The following is a 6,133-nucleotide window of genomic DNA, read 5'->3' on the forward strand; positions in this document are numbered from 1 at the left end:
TATCCTCATCACACTCTGTGAAAAGCCGGAGACCTGCAAGAGAGGGTGACCCTGAGGCTGGGGACAAGGTCAGGAAACGTCACCCACACACTCACACTCTCACAGTGCGGGTGCCTCAAACCTACGACAGGTCACCCCCTCCTCCCTGGTGGGGAAGGCCGCTCTTAGGAGGAGTGGAGGACTGGGAAGCAGCAGGGCAGGAAGCGGTGCAGAGATTTGGGAGAGGCCTGTAGCCAGATGGCACAGCGCTGGGGGGCCTGAGTTTATTTACATCCCACCCCCTGCCATTTGCCCCAGCGGTGGATGTCAAGCACCCTCCTCTCTCTCTGGGCCTCAGTTCCCCTTTCTGTAAAGGGAGGATTTTGAACTCAGGGACCTGAAAGGGAACTCTAGCTCAGACCTCCCAAGGGGGTTCTGGCAAGTGGGATGAGGTTACAACACCCGCCCCCCCCACCCCTGCAGGGTTTGAGAAGGAGCCTTCCTCTCCTCAGGACAAGGCGAGGGGCAAAGCTGACCTCTTGTGCCGCACTTTGCTTCATTCTACAGTCTTCTGCCATTGCTCGGAACTTTCCTCATTTCTTCCTTCTTTGTAACAAACGTGCCACAATTTCCCAGATGAGCGCTTTGGTACCTTAACTACGTTGCCATCCAGTTTTATTTTTCTTTCTTTCCTTTTTAGGCCCCCCAAACCAGGTTCATAGAATCCTAGAACCAAAGAGTCCAGGAAACAAAGAACCTATGGGTATCTTAAAACATTGACACCTTCAGGATCCTAGAATCCCAAAGTCTTTAGAATGTTGACACCTTTAAAATTCTAGAACCTTGATAGCATTAGGGTTCTAGCCTCTTGACATCTTTAAAAGTCTGAGATCTTGACCTCCAGGAGATCCTGAATCTTGACACCTCTGACATCTGGAATCTTGACAGTTTAGACTGTCATGGGGATAGATTCTCAGAATCAGAAGGTGGACTAAGATGACTGCCTTCCCGGCTCAAGAATCTTTTATCCAGCATTCCTGGGAGGTAGCTCGATAGGCTTGTTTCTCATTTCATTTTAAAGTCACTGCTTCCTGGCACCCTAATCCCTTCTGTAAACTTTCTCTAAATTAAACGGCATAGGGCTTTACAAGTTGGGAGAGAGCTGGGTGTCATGGGGAGCCCTCTGGACTGGGAACCGAGGGACTAGGCCTCCCTGGTGTAATTTTATGTCAGCCCCTGTCATTCCCTGAGCCTCACTTTCCACTTCTGTATAGCATGAGCTAGGGAGCCAGAGTACATGGCGTCAGAGGGCCCTGTCTGCTTTCCTTCTCACTGGATATTTCTGAATGACCTTGGCCACCGGATCTTAGGGGTTGCCCATGGTCCGCACCTCATCTTCCTCTTCATCACCCCCTTTCTGTCCTTGGCCAGCCAGCAGGAATGGGGATGGAAGATGGGGTCCCTTTGTGCCCTTTCAAAAACGAATTCTCTCTCTTTCCTGGCTTACATATCTGCCAAGAATACCGGGGAAGGATGATGAGATTTATGCCAAAGGAAAGAAGGGCCCAGGGTGGGCAGGCGAGAGGAAGTGAAAAAGAGGGAGATTCGGTGCCTGCCCAGATGCACGCAGGCAGAACCAGAGATCCACAGGCCAGGGATTGGATTGAACTGAAAGGGACTGAGGAAACAGATATCCAGATACGAAGACAAGACAGAGAGACTGTTAAGAGTTAGGGGGCTTTGTAGGGGGGGCGGGGGCTTGTTGATCCCAAATGTTTTCCTCCCAAGTGATTCACTTTTCCCTGCTAAAGTTCTGACAGGCCACTCTGAGAGCAGGGGAACCTTCCCCTCCAATTATGAGTCACCCCAGGGTGCAGGTCTTGGGAGGTTTCTGTCACTGACACCCACCCACCCATGAGCCAGATGCCTGAGTCCCCAGAGCAGGGGTCAGGTTCTGCAATGGATTCCAAGACCTTAGACACAGCAGGGCTGGGGCCTGGGGTGGGTTAATGTCGTGCGAGCCTGGCCTGTCCCCGTCTTGGGGAACACAAAGGCAGCTTTCTCTCTCTGGGTGGGGGAGGTGGGGGGGGACTGGAGACAGTCAGACTTGCCAGCGCCCAATGGCCTGTGGCACCAAGACCCAAGCACCCACTGGCTCCTGCCAGTGCAGACCCCAGACCCATCCCAGGCCCATAGGTCCCCTGGGAACCGGGCCCCAAGGCTCCTCTGCAGGCACTCAGTGGGGCAAGAGGGCAGTGACAGAGCCTGGGCTCTCCTGGGAGGGGGTGAATAGAGGGCACTGGGGCTGGAGGATAGGACAGTGAGGGCTCAGTGCCAGCGTGCACCCTTCCTGGAGGGAGCAAGAATTCCCCCATGACCCCACACCCAGGGGTAATCTCCCACCCCCCGCTGGGCCTGAGGCCTGGAATCTAGGGAGTTCCGAATATCTCAGGAACGTGGGGGCCACAGGAGGCACTTTGTGTGTGAGGCTGCTGACTCACCCCTACGCCCCCACCTGATGCTTGGTCCCCAGATGGGAGGGGGACAGGGGGCTGGGGGAAGGCAGGACTGTGGTTCTGAGGGTTGAGGACTGTGGCCCGGGAGTCAAGTTTCTGGGAAAGGAGGAGGCTGGGGGCCTGGATTCCTGGGTCTGAGGGAGGAGGGGCTGGGGGCCTGGACTCCTGGGTCTGAGGGAGGAGGCTAAGGGTCCTGGACATGTGTGTGAGAGGGAGGAGGGGGCTGGGGGCTTGGACTTCTGGGTCTAAGGGGAGAAGAGGGCTGAGGGTCCATACTCCTAGGAATGGAGGTACAGACTACTGAGTCCTGGGGAGAGGAAGGGGCTGGGGGGTCCCACTCCAGGTTTCAGAGGGAGGAGGGGCTGGGACCCTGATGCCTAGGTCCTGCGAATACAGGCGCCTTCACAAGGCTGAGCTGGGGAAGAATTGATGCTTTGTGCTAGGATGTTCGGACTCCGCCATTGATGGGGGGCTGAGGGGGGGTTCATTCAGGACGCAGGGATGTACCACCTCCCTAGGGGAGGAAGTGGGGGAAGGAGGCATGAAGCCATGAGCCCCCTGGGGAGCGGATACAGAAGGGGTGGTTGTGACCTTCCCGGAACCATGACCTTGAGACTCCCTTGGGTATTCGCTGACTCAGGACCCAGGAAGTGCTCCCCCCCACCCCGTTTAGTCTCCATGGAAACATCCAGCAGCTGTGTACTCTGGACCCATGGCTCCTGGGTCCTGAAGGAGGAGGGGGCTGGAAGCCCAGACTCCTGGGTTTGAAGGGGGAGAAGCTGGGGCTCAGGACTTCTGGAGTTGAAGGAGAAGGAGGCTAAGAACCCAGACTCCTGGATCCTGATTGGAGAAGGGGGCTAGGAGCCTGGACTCCTGGATCCTGGGAGAAGAGGCAGTTGGGGGGCTGATTCCTGGGTCTAAGGGAAGAGAGGGCTGGATTCTGGGTCTCTGCATATCACCTGCTCGGCCACTCTTTCCCAAGCCCTCCCCAGTCCCTTTTTCCAGGCACCATCCCCATGACTACTCCAGGCTGTCAACACAGTTTAAAGGGCCAGTGCCCCAGTCCCAAAAGCTTAGCCCTCTCAGACCAGAAAGTCCCGCCTCACCACCCCCCAACCCCCCAACCCTGAAACAAAAGCTCCTGGGACATTAATATTCCAGGCACAGACACTGTTGGTTACTGACTCCTCAGGAGGGGGAGGGAACAAGACAAAAGCCCCCCACCCTCACCCCATGTGCACCCTCAAGCAGAGAGCAGAGGAATAATTGGGGGGGGAAATACCGAGGTCCTGATGGCTCCCAGGAAATGTTGAGTTTCTGCCACTGACTTGCCTGGGAACCCTGAGCCTCATTCTCCACATCTGTAAAATGGGGGGTAGCACTGGGTTGGCCCTGAGGTCCAGAATCCATGGATAGGTTTCAGGATGGTTTTTGTTTGTTGTTGTTGTTTGTTTGTTTTTTAAGCACCAAAATGTGCAGACAGGCCAGTTTTCATGTGCATGGGCATGTTTCTGGACTTGTAATAACAGCAGCTTTGCAGGAAGGGCTCCCTGAGCTTCGGGCACTGGCATCAACCCCCTTTTAAATGGAAGGCATCAGAAAAGTCACACCACTTGCCCAAGGTCACAAAGACGGCCAGTGGTCCAGCTGGGATCAACCCAGATGTTTAGGAGGAGAATGACGATGTCACAAAGTCGTTGTGAGGTGGAAATGAAATCCTGCCTGGCACAAGCTATTCATTCATCCATCTCCCAGACACAGACCAAGTCTCAGGCACACTTCTAGGCACTAGGGGTGCAGCAGTAAAACCAACGGATGACACCCCTGCCTTCATGGGGTGTGTGCGGTGTGTATTCTAGTGATGGGGGACAAACACAATAAACAAGTAAGCAAATTAACAAAATAACTTCAGGGACATTTCTGTAGAAGAAATAGAGCCAATGGCAATGACAAAGTGTTCTGGAGGTGGTGGGACGGGGTGTGAGTGGAGATCTCCGGGAGGAGGTGTGGATGTGAGCAGAGATCCAACTGAGAGTGGGAGGGAGGGAGTCGTGGAAGATCAAGGGCGAAGAACATTCCAGGCAGAGAGAAGTGCAAGGGCCCTGAGGTGGCCATGCTCAGTGAGTCTGAGGAACATCAAGGGCCAATGAGCCTGGAGTGAAGAAGTAGCGGGAGGGTGGTTGGAACTGCAGTCAGGGAGGGGCCAGGCCATATAGCACCTTGAAGGCCCAGGGAAGGAGACCAGATTTTATTCTCAGTGTCATGGGCAGCCTTCAGAGCGTTTTAAGCAGAGAGGTGACTTGATCTGATTTACCTTCTTGAAAAATCCATCTGGCTGCTGTGTGGAGAATGGCCTGAGGGGAAGCAGGCATGGAAGCAGGGAGCCCCATGAGTAGCTCTTGAAGGTCAAGGTAAGAGATGGTGTCATTGGGCTAGGGTAGTGGTAGAGGAGGTAAACAAAGATGAATTGATTTGGGATATGATTTTTAGAGGTAGATGGATAGATCTTGCTGATGGAATGGATGTGAGAGTGAGGGAAAGGTTTTTAGGCCTGAGCAACTGGATGGATGGTTGTGATATTTACTGAGATTGAGAAAACATGGGGAGGAAAATATTTGGGGCCAGGATTGGACATGTCAAGCTTGATGTGCCAGGAGGTGCTAAATTAACCCCTAATAGTGGCTTAAATACACAAAGCATGATATTCAAACCTAAGGGAAGTCCAGAAGTAGGCATCCAGGGCTTTTGAGGCAGCTCCACAGCATCACCAAAGACTCAGGCACCTTCTGGCTCTTAGTTCCACCATCCCTACTGCCCTTGTGCTCTTGTCAAAATGGCTGCCAGAACTCCAGGCATCACATCCTACTTCCAGGCAGCATAAAGGTGACCTGGAAGAAAAAGGACTTGTCGCCTTTCTTGAGGAAGTCCTCCCAAAATTACCACATGAATTACCGGAGAAATTACTTTTCCTTCTATCAAATTGGACAAAACATTATCACATGGCCTCACTTAGCTGCAAGGGAGTCTGGAAAATATCTCTTTCTGCGGGTCATAGGGCATCCATAAATACAATCAGGGTTCTTTTACTAAGAAGAAAAGGGAATTATGGATGCCAGGTAGAAAGCCAGCTGTCTCTGCCTCCATCCTCCAGAATTAATCTTTTCTACCCTCAGCAGCCAAATCAGGTTACCTAGTCCTCTTACAGGGAACATAACACTTCTGATGGGCTATTACAGTGATTTGTGTCTACCTCCCTGTAAATCTGGAAGGCCTTCCAGGGCAGGGATCTCATCTGACTCATCTCTGGGCACCTGGCCCCTAAACACCTACCTACCGCTCAAGAAACACTCGAATGAATGGGCCAGAATGTCAGAGACATGAAGCTATAGTTATCCCACATTTAAAGGGAAATAACCCCATTTGATCATGGCACTTTTCCTGTTTAAAAACCTCCCTCCCACGGCCTTCAGGATAAAAGCTCATCTCCCGAGCTTGGCGTTTGTGGCCCTTCACTAGCAAATCCCACAACCCCTCTTGCACATTTCCTTCTACCCAGACAGCCAGGAGGGGATGTGAAAGCAAACTGTAGAATTAGAGAGAGCTCTGGATGCAGATCCTGCCCCCCTCCCCACTGCCCC

This window comes from Neomonachus schauinslandi, chromosome 16 (genome assembly GCF_002201575.2).
Source record: "Neomonachus schauinslandi chromosome 16, ASM220157v2, whole genome shotgun sequence".
In the NCBI taxonomy this organism is placed as follows: Eukaryota; Metazoa; Chordata; class Mammalia; order Carnivora; family Phocidae; genus Neomonachus; species Neomonachus schauinslandi.